General features: G+C 37.6%; 1 protein-coding gene across 9 annotated transcripts in view; it reads left to right on the forward strand.

Annotated features, from left to right (window-relative positions):
• PDLIM5 (PDZ and LIM domain 5) overlaps nt 1–19,430 on the forward strand; it is a 211,101-nt gene that overhangs the window by 48,603 nt on the left and 143,068 nt on the right. The window lies entirely within an intron of this gene.

Below are 19,430 nucleotides of genomic sequence, written 5' to 3' on the forward strand. Positions count from 1 at the left end.
ATATTTCATTTACAAAAATTTTCCTGTCATAATGACGTATTCACAATTCAGGACCTTCACACATATGGATCTTCTTTTTGAAATTCTTTCTACCTAGCTAACACTTGGACTTTCTGAGGAACTAGACTGGTTGACTCCTAGACTAGTTGAGATATACATGTCACTTCTCAAAATACCTTGCATTAAAGAAGTAGCACATTTATGAGAATTGTATTTATATACTGAAATTTTATTATTTCTTTCATTTACTAGTGTTATCACAATCTAATAGAAAAGTATTTTAGTATTTTCTTTTGAAATTAAGTTTATTATTCATTTTAATAATATAAATCCAGGCTCCTATTAACTAGATTGAGGCTCACATTTCGTTTTATAGCATTTTTTACCAAAAAGCAAAAAAATGTCTGTGATCTGGTTGAAATCATGATGATGTGTAATGAGAATCAGAACTTCATGGTTGCACGACTTTTTTTTTTTTTTTTCCTGAGACAGAGTGTCACTCTGTCATCAGGCTTGTGTGCAGGCTCACTGCAACCTCCACCTCCTGGGTTCAAGCAGTTCTCCTGCCTCAGCCTTCCGTGTAGCTGGAATTACAGGTGTGCGCCACCATGCCCGGCTAATTTTTGTATTTTTAGTAGGGATGGCGTTTCGCCTTGTTGGCCAGAATGGTCTCCATCTCTTGACCTCGTGATCTGCCTGTCTCAACCTCCCAAAGTGCTGGGATTACAGGCGTGAGCCACTGCGCCCGGCCCGTTGTAGTGTTTTCATGGAGTAAGACTACCATACGTAGTTGAAATTGTGTAATGGTGCTCTTGTGTCTGGTCATTTATGCACCAGTAACTTGTTAAGTACATAATCTGTTTCTCATTTTCAGATTCATATGTCTCCTATTCAGTACTCAGGGCTTGTGGTTGTCTGCCTTGTGTTTAGACATACCCAGTAATCTCATTACTTTACAATTTTATTTTTGGAATGTTCTGAATGTTTCCAAACTCTGAACTGTGCTGAGTATTGAAATCTTCCTTTCTGGAACTTGCACTCATGGACCCTTGTTCTTACCTAGAGGATTATTAGATTCCTGGATCCTCACTGAGACTTTCTAAACCAGGATTCTTGCAATGAGTTTGCATATCCATTTTATAACCGTGCCCTGAGAGATTTTAAAGATATGGGCGGTGGGGTGGTGGGGACAAAAGCAAAATGTTTTTCCTATTTTCACACCATTCAGCACAACACTTCTGACACTAGATGTGTGGGATATTTCCCCACACACCAAGCATCATTTCTCCAGTGGACACCAGCTGGGTGTGCTGCAATTCAATTCTGACACTGCCTACCTGGAGATAGCTTTAGATCTTACATATTGAGGGTTCAGTTCCACAAGACTGCTCCACATTTCAGATGCCAGTCTTAAGTCACTTCTATTTTTTCCTTTTGGAAACAATCTTGCTCCGTCACCCAGGCTGGAGTGCAGTGGCGTGATCTCAGCTCACTGCAACCCCTGCCTCGGGGGTTCAGGCGATTCTCGTGCCTCAACCACCCAAGTAGCTGGGATTATAGTTGTGCGCCACCACCATGCCCAGCTAATTTTTGAATTTTTAGTAGAAACAGGGTTTTGTCCTATTGGCCAGGTTGATCTCGAACTCCTAGCCTCAAGTGATCTGCCCACCTCAGCTTCCCAAAGTGCTGGGATTACAGACAGGCTTGAGCCATCACGCGTGACTGGAAGTCACCTATATTTCTGATCAACTGGCTATCAACTGGTGGATCCCACGACTCCTTCCTTGGGTTCGATTAATTTTCTAGAGATGCTTACAAAACTCAGGGAAATACTTTGTTTACATTTACCGGTTTATTGTAAAAGATATTACAAAACAGTACAGACAAACAGCCAGATGGGAGAGATGCATGGGGCAGGGCGTATGAAAAGGGGAACAGCGCTTCTATGCTCTTTCTGGGAGCCACCCTACCTCCATGTGTTCAGCTGTCCAAAAGATCTCCGAATCTAGTCCTTGTGGGTTTTTAAGGAGGCTTCATTATGTAGTTACGATTGCTTAGATCATTGGCCATTGGTGATCAACTCAAACTTCAGTCCCCTTCCCTTCCTGGAGTTTGGAGGTGGGGCTGAAAGTCCCAATCTTCTCATCATGCCTTGGTCTTTCTGGTGACCAGCTCCATCGTGAAGCTGCCTGGGACCCCCAGCCACTATCATCTCATTAGCATACAAAAGACACTTATCATTAAGGGATTTCAAGGATTTTAGGAGCTGTAAGCTAGGAAAGTGGACCAAACATAGTATCACAAATTTTGATCAGCCAAGTGTGGGAAGTACTGCTCTGTAAAACACAGTATTTCAGTCTTTTCAACTCCATCATATTTAAAGTAATTCCTAGTATGATATAATTTATAGATCTTTCTGTGTTTTGATGGTGATTGCTTCTCTGGTACTGAATTGCAGATAGTATTCTTGATGTCTCAGCTAAATGATTGACAAAATACCTTAGACTGGGTAATTTATACATGACATTATTTTATGGCTCACAGTTCTGGAGATTGGGAACTCCAAGATCAATTTGCCAGCAGATTCAGTGTCTCATGAGGGCTCACTTTGCTTCAGGATGGTACCTGTTAGCTGTGCCTCACATGGAGGAAGGGCAAAGAGGCTAACAAGCTTCCTCAGGCCTCTTTTATAAAAATTACTAATTTTATTCATGGGGATGGAGCACTCATGACCTGATCACCTCCTAAAGGTCCCACGTCTAAATACCAAATTTAAGATTAAGTTTGAATTACGAATTTTGGAGGGAATAAACATTCAGAACATCGCATTCTGTCCCTGTGTGATGGTTAATATTAGATGTCAACTTGATAGGATTGAAGGATGCCTAGATAGCTGGTAAAGCATTGTTTCTGCATGTGTTTGTGAGGGTGTTGGCCAGAGGAGACTGACATTTGAGTCAGTGGACTGGAAGAGGAAGATCCACCCTCATTGTAGGTGGGCACCATCCAGTAGGCCGCCAGCACCACTAGAACAAAGCAGGCAGAAGAAGACGGGATTACCTGTCTTGCTGAGGCTTCTGGCTTTCATCTTTCTCCCATGCTGGATGCTTCCTTCTGTTCCTCCTGCCCTTGGACCTCAGACTTCAGGTTCTTCGACCTTTGGACTCTTGGACTTAACACCAGTGGTTTGCTGGGGCCCTTGGGCTTTTGGCCACAGACTGAAGGCTGCTCTGTAGGCTTCTCTGCTTTTGAGGCTTTTGAACTCTGACTGAGCCACTACCGGCCTCTTTCTTCCCCAGCTTTCAGATGGCCTATCGGGGGACTTCATCTTGTGATCATGTGAGCCAGTTCTCCCCAGTAAACGCCCTTTCACATATATATATATGTTTTTTTTTTCCTGTCCCTCTGGACAACCCTGACTAATACACCCTCGTCTCCCAAAATTCATGTCCTTGTCACATGCAAAATACATTCATTTCATCCTGGTAGCCCCAAAAGTCTTAACTTGTTGTTCCAGCATCAACTCAAAAATCTGAAATGCAGAGTCTCATCTAAATATCTAAATCGGGTATGGGTGAGACTCAAGGTATGATTCACCTTGAGGCAAATTGCTTTCCAGCTGTGAACCTGTGAGATCAAACAGGTAATGTGCTCGTATATATAATACAGTCATTAACCATTTGCTGAAAGAATGGAACCTCATGGCAAACTAATCTAATTCAGACTTTTAAGATTACAGTAAAATATTGGTCTCAGCATTCAATAATTATCAATAGTTGGTAGTACTGATCATTTTTGGTATACACAAGGAAAGCCCTATATGGATTTTAGATTTACCTGCAACTTCTGGTAGTGAATTCTTGTTCTCTCAAATAGAAATGGCTTTAGCCTTATCGTTACATTTGAGTGTTTCTGGGCTGTTACTTTGAAGGGCAGAGGTGATTTGGTTCATCAAAGCACTAACGTAACGAGTGAGAGATGATGAATCAGCAGACAGTGTGCTGGAGAAATACTCTGCCAGGCAAACCAAAATCTTGCTCCTCTGTTCCTTCACTCCCTCCTTGGTATGGACTTTGCTCAACTGGAAACAGTGACATTGCTTAATAGATTTTCCCTAACTGCTGTCAGCACCCTGCCCTCTGCCAAGCCCAGCATTACCCAGAGCACAGGAACACATGGTCCACCACTTCAGTAGAACAAGAATCTTCAGTATTGCTTCAATTTATTTTACTCTTCATTTTAAAAAAGAAAAATTTAAAAAAGGGGCACTGACATAGGAACATTTCCTTTCCATTTCTAGCTGCTGTTTGTGATTGTGCATTTGATTTCTGTAGGGGAAGTAAAACAGCTAGAGTTAAATCAATGCTTTGTGGTGAGAGACCAGAGAGCTAGAAGTGATCTACTAACATTTGGTGCTGTCTTGATAAAAGCCAATTGTGTAGGCTGGCTTATTGGGCAAAAAATAAATAAACTTAGGATTGCAAAAAAAGGTACAGGAAACTTATAAGTGGTATTGGTGGAAGTTCTAACCTAAACAAAGAGCTGGAAGGAAAAGGCTTCCTTGGAGGTCAGAAACTTGGCTCCTTGGGTCAAGTGTTGATGAACCTTGGTTTTGAAAGGCTACAGCTATATAAAGGAGTCTGATGCCATATGTCCTGGGGCTGGAATGGACTGAAGACTTCCTCATCTTCTCTAAGGGCTAGAAGAACATACTTAGTAGAAAATGCACTGATAGGAGGAACCAGAAGTTGGCAAGCACGGATTTCTTGGAAACAACCTGGCATCCAGGAGTAATAGCACATAATATATACAATCTGTTGTAAAGAATAAAATCACACTAGTTGATGTGGAAGCAGATTATAAACTTAGATTGTTCAGAAGTTATTTATCGTCCTATACTGTGCTCTTTATCATTACTTTCAATGGCAAAAACTGATTACTTTTGCACCAACCTAATATGACTTTTGGCAGCCTTGCTATCCTTGACTCTCAGTTTTCTTGTACTTTCTCCCTATGCTGTAGACAGCTTTAATTGCCTGCCATTCCCTGGAAATGGTAGTGTTTTCATATCGACATGTCTTTCACATGGTTTTTGTTTTGCTTATAGTACATACTTCTTTCCTTTTTTGTTTCTTCAAATTCCAACCCATATTTTATTACTCAAAGCAGTTGTCATCATCTCTTGAGAAACCGTCTTCATGCCTCCAAAGTATATTAGTTGTTCCAATCTTTGTGTTGATAGCTTGTATACATTTCATCATTATATTACAATGGCCCAGATTATCTTTTCTCTTTGCTTGTCCCTCTGCCTGGAATGCCTTCTTTCTGGATATCTGCGTTGCACTCTCCTTTACTTTGTTTTGGTCTCTGGTCTCTGTTCAAATGTCACCCCTGCCAGAAGTCTTCCCTGACTACCCAAACTTAAAATAGCATTTCTTGGCATTTTCAGTACCCTTTCTCTGCTCTATTTTTCTTCTGTAGTACATCTTTTACTTCCAGACATTTTATTACATATTTATGTTTATTTGTTGATTTTCTCTTTCCCCCTACTGAATTTAAGTTCCATGAATGCAAGGACCTCATTTTGTTCATTGCTGTATGACGCGATGCCTAGAACAGCCTAGCACATAGTAGATACTTAGCAAGTATTTGTTGAATGATAGAATGAATGAATATTTTATTTCTCCATGTATTAGGGTTCTCTAGAGGGACAGAACTAATGGAATATAAATATAAATATATATATATACACACACACACACATATATAAAGGCGAGTGTATTAAGTATTAACTCACACTATCACAAAATCCCACAATAGGCTGTCTACAAGCTGAGGAGCAAGGAGAGCCAGTCCGAGTCCCAAAAATGAAGAACTTGGAATCTGATGTTTGAGCGCAGGAAGCATCCAGTATGGGAGAAAGATGTAGGCTGGAAGTCTAGGCCAGTCTCTCCTTTTCACGTTTTTCTAGCTGTGCTGGCAGCTGATTAGATGGTGCCCAGCCAGATGAAGTGTGAGTCTGCCTTTCCCGTACCACTGACTCAAATGTTAATCTCCTTTGGCAATACCCTCACAGATACACCTAGGATCAATACTTTGAATACTCTGTATCCTTCAGTCCAATGAAGTTGACACCCAGTATTAACCATCACATCCCACTAGTCTAATAGATCATTCTTATAGTCATCAGCATCTGGTACTTATGTAATCACTCAGTAAATATATAGTAAATGAATAAATATGTAGTTCAGTATTAAATGTAAGAGGGCTCAAATGCTACCAGTGGAAAGAAGATTCTTGCCCTTTAGATGAATTCTTTCTAAAGAAAAAATAAGGTCTGAAAAAGTAGGAAAGCTAGATTATTTCCACTCCTGGTTTTATCTGGAATTTTCCACTCCAGTTTTTGGGTTTCTACTGGTGATGTGGTTTTACGTTTTTGAGAAATACCCATGTTTGCTGGAAAAGACAAGAGGAAATTATTTGTAAGATCTATATAAGTATTTGCACACCATGGTTTTTTTTTTTTTTCAAATAAATTCTTTGATAACATCCTAGATTTTTTTTTTTTGTCTGTCTTCATGTGTTTGGAATGGTTCCCCAATCTGCATTCTTAGTGATGTCTGTCTGAAACGTAGTTTACCATGCCCTTTTTTTTCTTTCCTGTATATTAGATTAATATACCAAAACCTAGACCTTTTAGTAGTTTTCAGTTTTACTTCTGTATGTTCAAATTTGATTATTGTTCATCTGATAGTCCTAATTTTGTTGCTGTTTTAATCAGTTTTGCAATGATCTTGTCTTCTTCATGTTAGACGTAGAACTGATTTTAACCATTTAATGCTAATCTCAAGAATTCTCTCAGTTATTTTAATATTTTAAAATAAAATAGGGAAATAGGCCGGCTGCGGTAGCTCACACCTGTAATCCTAGCACTTTGGGAGACTGAGGGAGGTGGCTCACTTGAGGTCAGGAGTTCGAGACCAGCCTGACCAACATGGTGAAACCCCATCTCTACTAAAAAAATACAAAAATTAACTGGGCGTGGTGGTGCAAATAAAATAAAATAAGGAAATAAAAATAATATATATGTAGCAACTGGAGAAGAGTACACATTTATTGCCCATATGAAAAATGAGTATTAGTGTTAATAACTGTTTAGACTAATGAAAAATTGTAAAGTCTATGTAAATATTTATCACCTCTTAGAATTGAAAAGGACGCTAGAAACATTTGCTCTAACCATCTTGTACAGCTAAGCAGAATGAGGCCACAGATATAAATGGCTTGCCCAAAGTCACTAGGTTTGTTAGTGGTAATAGTGCTAGAATTGCCCTCAGGTTTCCTTTATAATACTATATAATACTAGGAGTTGCAAGGGCGTGGACTGTCAGGCACTTTCATACATAGTTTGTGAAACTATAAATGGCCACAAATATTCTGGCTAGCAACCTAGTATCATAGAACAGAAATTTTAGTGTGCATACCTTTTTATTTTTTTATTTTTTTTATTTTTAATTTTTGTGGGTACATAGTAGGTGTATATATTTATCAAGTACCTGAGATGTTTTCATACAGGCATGAAATGCATAATATTCATATCATGGAGAATCGGGCCTCCATCTCCTGAAGCATTTACCCTTTGTGTTACAAACAATCCAAGAACACTCTTATTTTAAAATGTACAATTATTATTAACTATAGCTACCCTGTTGTACTATGAAGTTGTCTCATACATTCATTTAAACTGTTTACCCATCAACCATCCCCCCCAACACACACACACACACACACGCGCGCGCGCACACACACACACACACTCTCACTCCTCCACTACCTTTCCCAGCCGCTGGTAACCATCCTTCTACTCTCCCTGTCAATGAATTCAATTATTTTGGCTTTTTTCATTCCACAGATAAGTGAAAATGTGTTTAGCTTTCTGTGCCTGGTTTTTTTAAACTTAACATAGTGATCTCCACTTCCATTCATGTGGTTGCAAATGACAGGATCTCATTCCTTTTTATGGCTGAATAGTACTCCAAAGTGTGTATGTATCACATTTTCTTTGTCCATTCACCTGTTGATGGACACTTAGGTTGCCTCCAAATCTTGGCTGTTGTGAATACTGCTGCAACAAACATGAAAGAGTAGATATCTCTTCAATATACTGATTTCCTTATTTCCTTTCTTTTAAGTATATACCCAGCAGTGGGATTGCTGGATCATATAGTGGCTCTATTTTTTTTTTGTTTTTAGATGGAGTCTTGCTGTGTCACCCAGGCTTAAGTGCAGTGGTGCGATCTCAGCTCACTGCAACCTCCACCTCCCAGGTTCAAGCGATTCTCCTGTCTCAGCCTCCTGAGTAGCTGGGACTACAGGCTTGCCCCACCACACCCGGCTAATTTTTGTAATTTTAGTAGAGATGGGGTTTCACCATGTTGGCCCAGATGGTCTCAATCTCCTGACCTCATGATCCACCTGCCTTGGCCTCCCAAAGTTCTGGGATTACAGGCGTGACCCACTGTGCCTGGCCAGTAGCTCTATTTGTAATTTTGAGGAGCCTTTAAACTGTTCTCCATAGTGTTGTACTAATTTACATTCCCACCAACAGTGTACAAGGGTTCCCTTTTCTTGTATTTTGAAGCGTTTGTTATTGCCTGTATTTTGGATAAAAGCCATTTTAACTGGGATGAGATGATATCTCATAGTTTTGATTTGCATTTCTCTGATGATCAGTGTTGAGCACCTTTTCATATGCTTGTTTGCCATTTGAGAAATGTCTATTCAAATCTTTTGCCAGTTTTTTAATTGGATTATTAGATTTTTTTTTCCATACAGAGTTGTTTGTCAGAAGGGTAGATTGCAATTTTTTTCTCCTGTTCTGTGTTTTGTCTCTTCACTTTGTTGATGGTTTCCTTTGTTGTGTAGAAACTTTTAAAGTTGATGTGTCCCATTTGTCCATTGCCTATGCTAGTAAGGTATTGCTGAAGAAATTTTTGCCCAGACCAATGTCCTGGAGAGTTTCTCCAGTGTTTTCTTGTAGTAGTTTCATAGTTTGAGGTGTTAGAGTTAAGTCTTTAATCCATTTTGGTTTGATTTTTGTATATGATAAGAGATAGAGGTCTAGTTTCATTCTTCTGCATGTGGATATTCAGTTTTCTCGGCACCATTTATTAAAGAGACTATCTTTTCCCCAGTGTATGGTGTTGGCAATTCTGTTGAAAATGAGTTTCTTGCAGGTGTGTGGATTTTCTTCTGGGTTCTGTATTCTATTGGTTTTTATTTCTGTTTTTTATCAGTATCATGCTGTTTTGGTTACTATAACCCTGTAGTGTAATTTGAAATAAGATAATGTGATTCCTCCAGTTTTGTTCTTTGTGCTAAGGATAACTTTAGCTATTATGGATCTTTTATGGTTTCATATAAATTTTAGAATTGCTTTTTCTGTTTCTGTGAAGAATGTCATTGGTATTTTGATAGAGATTCTATTGAATTTATAGATTGCTTTGGGTAATATGGACATTTTAACAGTATTGATTCTTTCAATCCATGAACATGGACTATCTTTCCATTTGTTCCTGTCCTCTTCCTTTTCTTTCATCAGCATTTTATAGTTTTCATTGTAGAGATCTTCTTTGGATAAGTTAAATCTGAGGTACTTAATTTAATTTGTGGCTATTGTTAATGGGATTACTTTTTTGGATTGTTCATTTTTGGCATATAGAAATGCTACTGATTTTTGTATGTTGATTTTGTATCCTGCAACTTTACTGAATTCGTTTATTCTAAATGCTTTTTTTTTTCTGTGTGTGGGTTCTTCAGGTTTTTCCAAATATAAGATCATATCATCTGCAAATAAGGATAATTTGACTTCTTCCACTCCAATTTGGATACACTTTATATCGTTTTTGTTTGTTTGATTGTTTTAGCTAGGACTTCCAGTACTGTGTTGAGTAAGAGTGATGAAAATGGCCATTCTTGTTATGTTCCAGATTTTAGAGGAAAGATTTTCAGTTTTTCCCTATTCAATATGATACTAGCTGTGGATCTGTCATATATGACTTTTATTATATTGTGGTATGTTCTTTCTATTCCCAGTTTTTTGAGGGTTTATATCTTGAAGGAATGTTGAATTTTATCAAATGCTTTTTCAGCATCAATTGAAATGATCGTATGGTTTTTGTCCTTCATCTTGTTGATATGATGCATCACACTGATTAATTTCCATATGTTTAACCATCCTTGCATCCCAGGGATAAATCCCACTTCGTCAGGATGAATGATATTTCTAATGTATTGTTGAATTCAGTGTACTAGTATTTTCTTTTACTTTTTCTTTTTTTTTTTTGAGACGGAGTCTCGCCCGGTCGCCAAGGCTAGAGTGCAGTGGCGTGATCTCGGCTCACTGCAAGCTCCACCTCCCGGGTCCACGCCATTCTCCTACCTTAGCTTCCTGAGTAGCTGGGACTACAGATGCCTGCCACCAAGCCCGGCTAATTTTTTGTGTTTTTAGTAGAGGCGAGGTTTCACCGTGTTGGCCAGGATGTTCTCAATCTCCTGATTTCGTGATCTGCCCTCCTCAGCCTCCCAAAGTGCTGGGATTACAGGCGTGAGCCAATGCGCCCAGCCTCAGTTTGCTAGTATTTTCTTGAGGATTTTTGCATCAATGTTCATCAGAGATATTGGCCTGCAGTTTTCATTTTTTGATGTGTCTTTGTCTGGTTTTGGAATCAGGGTAATACTGGTCTCATATAACGAATTTGAAAGTATTCTCTCCTTTTTTACTTTTCAGAACAGTTTAAGTAGGATTGTATTAGTTCTTCAAATGTTTGGTAGACTTCAGCAGCAATGAAGCCACTGGGTCCCAGGCTTCTCTTTACTGGGAGACTTTTTGTTATGGCTTCAGTCTTATTACTTATTATTGGTCTGTTCAGGTTTTGGATTTCTTCCTGATTCAGTCTTGGTAAGTTATATGTGTCTAGGAATTTATCCCTTCTTCTAGATTTTCCAATTTATTGGCTTACAGTTGCTCATAGTAGCCACTAATGATCCTTTGGATTTCTGCAGTATCAGTAGTAATGTCTCCTTTTTAATTTCTGATTTTATTTTTAAATGTGCATACCTTTTAAGAAAGAATTTCTAAAGAAACAGATACATATGCCAAAATAGAAGTATAATATTATTCATTACTTTATGTATAAGAACAAAAAAATTAGGAAGTAACTTAAAAGACTAAATAGTAGCCTGCAAACTTTGCAGTGTGATAGTTCATCAGTTGTTTATTGTGTTTTGTGTTTACATCTGTATACAATATACCTAAATAGAAATATAAGATACAGTTAGTTTGAGGAGCATTGTATTATGGAGAGTTGTGTACACATTTGAAAAGTGAAATAGTATAAAACAGTAGATGAGAGAAACAACCTTGCCTCTTCTTTAATCTTTTCTTAGAATTGAAGGTAATGCCTTGTTGGAATAGGCCCTTGTTAAATGTTAATGATTAACATTTTGAAGATTATAGAGGTTTTTAAAAAGCGAATCCCTGTTTTTATAAGCTATAGTTACCTTAACATGTGAAATCATGATTTTGCACCATTTGGAAGAAGCATTCTGTTTTAAAAGTTCGGAAATTTTCTTGAGCTTTTGTTTCGAAAATCTTTAGCTTATGGGTTTTGAAAGGCCTGTGATTTTTCCTCCTATCATAGAAGTATGCTGGCGTGGTGGTTACCAACCACACTTGGAGAAACTCTGTTCTCACATTTCATTAAATCGTAAGTTCTTAACATTTTTTTGGTTATAGACGCCTTTGAGAATTTGTGGAAAGTTGTGGTCCCACTCAATGGAAAATACATGCATGCTTGCACAGAATTTGCGTACAATTTCAGAAGATTTGTCTCATCATTGAGGGAGAGTTGAAATGTGTGATTATCATTGTTAATCCATTCCCAGATATAGTAGATTTGACTAATTTGCTTTTAGTCTTTATAATTATTTGTGACATTTCCTATCATTTCTCTCACTATTCCAGAGTAGACTACATAGAAACACTGATTTCTCTGTAATTAACAAATTTGATTTTCAGATGTTTATGAATGTGTTCTTTTTACAGACTATCATACTTTCACATTTCTAGTAGGATATTCACACATAAACACTTTGGATTTAGACATATGTAGATTAGCTGTAAGTCAAAATTGTTAATGAGGCATCTCAGTAGTAAATCACAGTTGATGAAGACGTGTTTCTATTTGTTTGGCCTTTGGTAGAGTAGAGTAAGATGCTCTTTTACTAAATAAGGGCTCATCATAGGAAAGAGACTAGTAGAACAGACCGTGCCATATCAGCAAAAGCCCTGTGTTTGAACTAGATAGCTCCATGACTACATAAGGAAAGAGACATAATTGCCCTCTTCTGTTTGATTTTATAAGGAATGATGACACATACTTTGAGGTATTCTCCTCATTGCTACCATATAAGGTGTATTCTCTAACTTTTGAGTAAAATTGGCATAACCAAAATAAGACCCACTGTTAAAGTAAGTACTACTCATATGAGTCAGGATTATACATTTGCTCACAGAAAGATATCAGTGATTGCTTGTTTTATTTCCCTACCATTCTAATCTACAAAAAAGCATATCATTTTATTTCACAGAAAAAGGTAATAAATCCAAAGCAGTCTCTCTCTCTCTCGCTCTCTCTGTGTCTCTCTCTCTTTCTGCTTTTTTAAAAAATTGATATGAGGTCTCATTTGTTACCCAGGCTGGAGTATGGTAGTGCAGTCATGGCTCACTGCAGCCTCGATCTCCTGGGCTCAGGTCATCCTCCTGCCTCAGCCTCCTGAGTAGCTGGGACTACAGGTGCACATACCATGCCCATCTAAATTTTTTAATTTTTTGTAGAGATAGAGTCTCACTATGCTGCCCAGGCTGGTCTCAAACTCCTGGGCTCAAGCGATCCTCCCACCTCAGTCTCCCAAAGTGCTAGTATTACAGGCATGAACAACTGTGCCCACCCCAGCCTTAGATTTTAAGAGGGATGTTTACATTAGACATCTAAACCAGAGATTGACATTTTAAATGTAGTTGAATAGCATTTGTAGACTGGTCAAAGTGCCAACATTATATAACAACAAATAGTGCAGGACAGAACAATGTTCAGTGCTGAAGTGTAGTATTATAAGGTAGATTAACAAGCACTAGGAAGGTAATAAACCAATTAGGATTTGAAAAAAGCTTTAATGCATACATTGGGGGTGAAAATCAGCACTTCACACATTTTCTGTACTTCTGCTCGCTTCGCTAGTCCCTCAGTTGCTAGTAAAAATTTCACTGGGATTTTCTTTATGTGTGTTATTGAGTGGGTTGAGTAGTACCTATTGTTGGTAGGAAAGCAAGTTACGTGAAAGTTCTCTGTCATAGGTGTAATGCCCACACATTCTTATGTAGGTGTTTTGCAAGGGGATGGTGATGTAAAAAAAACGTCATGTAGTCATGTTTATGGTGTCCTGGGAAATATGTGGGAGAGAGATAACTAGAAACTGTCAACAATAGTCTTATATGTCCAGATTCAAATTTTTTATTTAACAGCAGGTACTGGAAAATACATTTTAAAACAAAATTCAAGATTGCTTATTAATTAGAGCTTAAGAAAAATAACACTTTTCTCCGTACTTTTTCTGACTCAAGAAAGTCTTGTTTTTCAGATTGATGTAATTTTATTAGCATAATTCTTCAAATTTTGGTAACAGCACTGTTAGGAAAACAACAGCTTCCATTTTCCCATGGCTTGGTTCCCAGGGTTTTTGGACATGGGAAATTTCTGTTAGTGTTTCTTTCTGTAGCTCTCATGTTTATATGTTCCTTTTTTACATTTACTGTGTCTGATGGCATTCCTGCCATACCCATGGTGTTAGGGTCATGTGTTTCCAAGCATTCCATATTTGTTGAAAATATGCAGAAGATTGAAACTTGCCCTTTGATAGTGGCTCATTATATAGGTACACGTCTCCTACTTGTTGCCTGTAGTACATTATAGGACAATCACCAAAGTAAATTTCTTTCGAATCAGCATAAATTGTTCTACTTAGTAAACATCTGACTATTAAAATGGTGTTACCTGTCTATATTATAAATAATTTCTATTGCTGATGCCTATTTTCTTAATTTGGCAACTGCTGGCTTATTTCCAAGGAAAAGCAAATAGAGGTTTTTGTGTACATTTTGAGTATTTCCTGCAATTTAGAAGGATAAATTTCATATATAGAGAATTCTAAGACACTGGAGTCACTGTTACGGTTAAACATTGTGCCTCTTTATGGAAAAGCTTAGGGCATATAGGAGCTACATTGAATGATCATATTAAAGAGAAATCTTAGATGGTTAGACTTATTTAAAATGATATCTGCCATAATGGGTTATAATTTTTAAAACTGAAAGCTCTATTGGTTTGTTTATGATGGAAGTGCTCTCAAGAGGTAATAGCTAAGGGGAAGAGTTAGTGTAGCAGATATATCTAACTCCTTATAAATCCTAAATAACATACTCGTTTGTGGATAAGTTTTCCATTTAGTGCACTTTTGAGTTCCTTGTCTAAGTGATCTGCTGTCTTGAGATACTAATATTTTATTTTCAGTATAATTTTATAGAGACACAGTACTACTTTTTCTCTTATTGTTAAAATGATTAGGAATAAATACTGGAACACTGTATTTGGTGGCTAAGCGTTTTGGGTAATTTTAGTTATAAATTTTATTTGACAACAATAAATTAATGAGATGTTTAACAACACACAAGTATTACGGTGAGAAAATTTACTCGAAATCATAGTTACTAATTATGTTCATGTATATTATTTTAAATGCAAATCAGAACATAGAATCTTCTCTCTTCTCTAATTGTTATTTTGATGTTCTGTTCTGTTTAAATATTATTTTGTGCATATGTACTTGGATATATATCACACCTAGAGATAAAGCCTGGATCTTGCTTTCTAACACCTGGGACATCTTTCTTTCCTCATGGTCTTGGTTCCCTCCTCTACCTTCTATACCAATACTCTCCTTTGTTTCCCTCTCTTCTTTTTTTCTTTTATTCCTGTCCTTCTCTGACCTCCAGCTCAAGAGTTCTTCACCAACATCACTTTATTGATTTTTATCCTTTGACCTTTTGGTACAGTGGCAACACCTAATGCTTCTGAGAAGTGACAAGAGGCTATCATTCTTTAGGAATGGATTTTGGGAAACTCATAATTGGATAGTAGTAGGCAGGGAAGGGGGATGCAGTGAATTATGCTCTGAATGTGTGGCATATTCATTTCTGTTGCTGAGTGAGGGGAAAGTTAGGCTTAGAGAAGCAGAAGAAAGTTTAAGGAAGGAAGTGAAAAGCCAGAAGGAGGTCTGACCAGTCAGTTTGAAACGCTGTCTTCCCTGCCCTGTATTACCTTGAAGTAGGCTTCCGGCCTATGTGAATTTGTGACATCGTGTAAGAATAAACAATAATATTGAACATTTCCAGTGCATTTTGTGGTACATGCTGTCCTGGTATTTTATTTAACCTGCTCAGCGGCTGTGTGAGGCAGGTAGAATTATAGTCCTCATTTTCAAAGAGCAGAAACTGGGACTTAGAGAGGTCAACTAATTCAGGTCACACAACTAGTAAATGGCAGAGCATGAATATGAACTCCTATGTGCCTGACCTCAAAGCCTGTGCTCAGTATTGTGGTCTTATTGTTGTATGGACATAGACAAGTTATTTAATCACATTGAAGCTCTGTTTTCCCATCTGTAAAACAGACTACAACTACCTTACAAAAGAGAGGAATAATGAAGCATCCCCAAAGTCCCCGATTTACTGTTCATGCTTGGTAAATATAGTACTGATTACTTCTTCTGGGTCATTTCTTTCTCAGGACAGTAAAACACTGTGTGAGAGGAGCTACCTTCCTAAACTGACTGAAAAACATTTACCTTTGGGTCTTTCCTAGTAAACTAAGATAGGCAAGCTCAAGGCTCTTATTCCATTTTTTTTAACATTCTCCCCCAAACTCCCACAATCTTTCCTATCTGCTTGCTGAAGACTTCCTTTTCAAGAGAAGACTTCTTGTAATCCATGGTTACAGATAAAAGGGTTAAAATGCAGCTGTTCCTAGGGATGAGTTTTAATCTGAGTACAGATAACTGATATTAGATCCTTTTGTACTGAAGTTAATGGGGAGGCTTAGTAAAGATAACACTCTCTTCAGGAGCATACAGTTTTCTGGTTTTCCTTCATTTCAGCATCAGTGAACAAACCGGAACTCAGAGGCAGTTCCAACATGTACAGCCATGTGTGCTTGCAACTAAAGTGAGACCACAAAGTAATGTTTTTGAAGAAGCACACCGCTGCAATTAAGTCTGTGGAAAATTGGATAGCAGTACTGAAAAATGCATTTAAAGATCAAAAAGAAAGCATTTGCCTGTGATTAGTTTGATTTATACTGAGCTCGACCCAGGAGCCTCCCACAACTGCTTCCTTCCTACGCTGTGCATTTATGAAATACATGCACACTTACGGCTGCCGTGTACAAGATATACTGATGACAGAAAGTTACTATTGCTTTAAACAAATGCAAGCTATTCAGACTTGAAAAACAGTGAAACAAACAAACAAAAAAAGAGCTGTGCAAATAATGAATGACTTTGTAGTCTCTCCTTGGCTGCTTAGATTGATAATGCTACATCCTACCCAATTAAGAGAAAGGCAACATTTATCTTTCTAATGAGTGAACAGATTGAGGAAGTGGTTCTGGAGATAAATGAAGCTCATAGGAGTATTTAGTTAAGTGTTCCTTTTTACAAGTCCTAAATTTGTTTTTCTGTGTATTGGGCATTTCCCACTATATATAGCATTAGTTCAAGCTCATCATGCCCTTAAGTTTACATCATATGAGTAGGAAGCCTGGGTAGAGAATAGTGAAGATGGTTAGAGATTCCAAAAAGACATCAGTGTCGAAAACTCAAGATGATTCATATTACCAAGCTGAAAAACTGTAAACAAAAAGGAGTTTGTATGGCATTTTAAATATATGAAAGATTGTTAAGCTCATGATGGACTTTTGTTTCCATTTGTGCTAATTGGTTGAGAAAGAATTAAGATTCAGTACAGTTAAGTTCTTCCTAATACTTGTTAACAAAGTTACCAAGGAAGTTGTGAAAGTTTTAGAAAACCTACAATATTCAAGGCTCTCGGAGAAGAACAAATTATAAAACATGATCCCTGACCTTATGGAACCTGTTTTGAAGCTGGAAACAGATTGGTGACAAATTGTAGATGGCTTGTATTTTCTTTACATTATAGGAAGCAGAAGACATTTGCAATTTTTCTACTCTCATTTTATAAATAGGGAGTTGATATGATTAGAACTTTCCAGTGCAAGAGGTAATGGGACCACCATTCGGGAATGTTAAAATGGAAGAAAAGGAGACAAATATGGAGATGTGAAGGTAGGAAGGGTCTGTAGAAAACTCTAGTGGAAGGCAAGTAGGCAAGAGCAAGGTGAAAGATGATCAAGACTTGGACTATCATAGGAGAGGAATGGAAGGATGGACAGATCACATTTACATTGTTACATTTAGTAATTTTCCTAGATGTGGTACTTAAGAGGCAGAATCCATGTGGCTATAGGATTCCTGTGCTCCATGATTTGAAAATAAGGGTGACAGAATAAAAGCAGTCCTAGAAAGGAAGGTAATTCTAAGAAATTGGTTTTGAACATCTTGAGATGATAGACTCTCAAGAGATCTAGTATGTAAAGGGAGCAGAATAAGAAAAGTTATCTGATTATGACATTGTCTTTGATTCCATTATTTTTTTTCTACATTGTTCATTACCTTTATATTACTACTGAACTAGGAGTGTTTAAGTTGTTTCTGTTGGGCACATTTAGAACAAATGCCCATAGATTTCCGTGTTTCTGTTTTAAGGCTACTTTATGTGAGGGTGGTGAGGTAATTTAACTGCTTTCTATTTCTAGTTAATTTTTTGTTTAATGCCTGTCCTTCTTTGCTAAAATAAAATCTAGGATGACTTATGTTTACTTTCTCTCTTTACAAAGATGTCAAATTTTAATTCGTTTGTTGATTTTAGTAGGGAATAGATGTCCCTTTGTCTCACAGAAGCCTTCCAGATTTCACTTTTATTGTAGGATCAAACCTGTAACTTTTTATAGGTAGCAGCTCACAGATAAACTTTTAAAACTGGCAGAGACCTTAGAAGGCCTCTTAGATCGTCTGGTGCAGGCCCCACATTTCTCAGATCAGTAATCTGAGATCAAGGGAATGATAATACAGTGATAGCTAACATTTATCCAACTATATTATCTATGTATAATCATTATGATAACCTGATAGCGTAAGTGGAACAACTTTCCCAAAGTCCCAAAGAAGGTGGTGTGTAGCTCGCTTGCTTTCAGAACTGTTTTCTTTAAATGTTTTCTAAAATCATTGGTGTTTCTTTAAACTGTGATAAAATATACATAACATAGAAGTTAACCATGTTTATCATTTTATTTTATTTTTTATTTTTTGGGGGGATGGAGTCTAAGCTGGAGTGCCGTGGTGCGATCTTGGCCCACTGCAACCTCTGCCTCCCAGGTTCAATCTATTCTCCTGTCTCAGCCTCTTGAGTAGCTGGGAGTACAGGTGTGTGCCACCACGCCTGGCTAATTTTTGTATTTTTGGTTGAGATGGGGTTTCACCATGTTGGCCAGGCTAGTCTGAAACTCCTCACCTCAAGGGATCTGCCTGCCTTGGCCTCCCAAAGTGGTTTATCATTTTAAAATGTGTAATTCAGCTGCATTCACTGAATACAGTCACGGTGTTGTGCAACCTTCTGACTTATCTATTTCTAGAACTTTTTCATCATCTCAAACAGAAACTCTGTATAAGATTTTAGTTTCAAGTATTAGATGAATACTGGTTATTTACTTGCTTTTTCAGGCCTAGTATCTCCCATCCTCTAGCAACTCAGTATTCAGTATGATCTACTTGTACTTATTGAATGCTGAGTTGTCATTTGAATTTGAATGGTTTCTTTAATTTGTACTTGTTTCATATTTCTAGGTATCTGTGAAAAGTTCACTGTCACTTATCCCGGCGTAATATATGTGCTTCTTTTGGGGCAATGAAATATATACACATGAAATTTGGAGGAGATCAAACTAAATAATGTAAACACATAGAAGATTTTATTGAGCAGGAGAAGAAAGACTAAGGATTAAGGACTGTGACACACGCAAAAAAGTCGAGTTGTCTCAGATGCAAAGAGTTTCCCTTCTGCAAATGCCTACAGCAGGAATCACACCCAGTATAAAAGATATTTGAGCTTGGAATCTGAAAGAATTCAGTCTCCAAACGCTGCATATGAACTGGACTCGACAGGAAGGATTGTTAGCAGA

Source organism: Chlorocebus sabaeus, chromosome 7 (genome assembly GCF_047675955.1).
Source record: "Chlorocebus sabaeus isolate Y175 chromosome 7, mChlSab1.0.hap1, whole genome shotgun sequence".
In the NCBI taxonomy this organism is placed as follows: domain Eukaryota; kingdom Metazoa; phylum Chordata; class Mammalia; order Primates; family Cercopithecidae; genus Chlorocebus; species Chlorocebus sabaeus.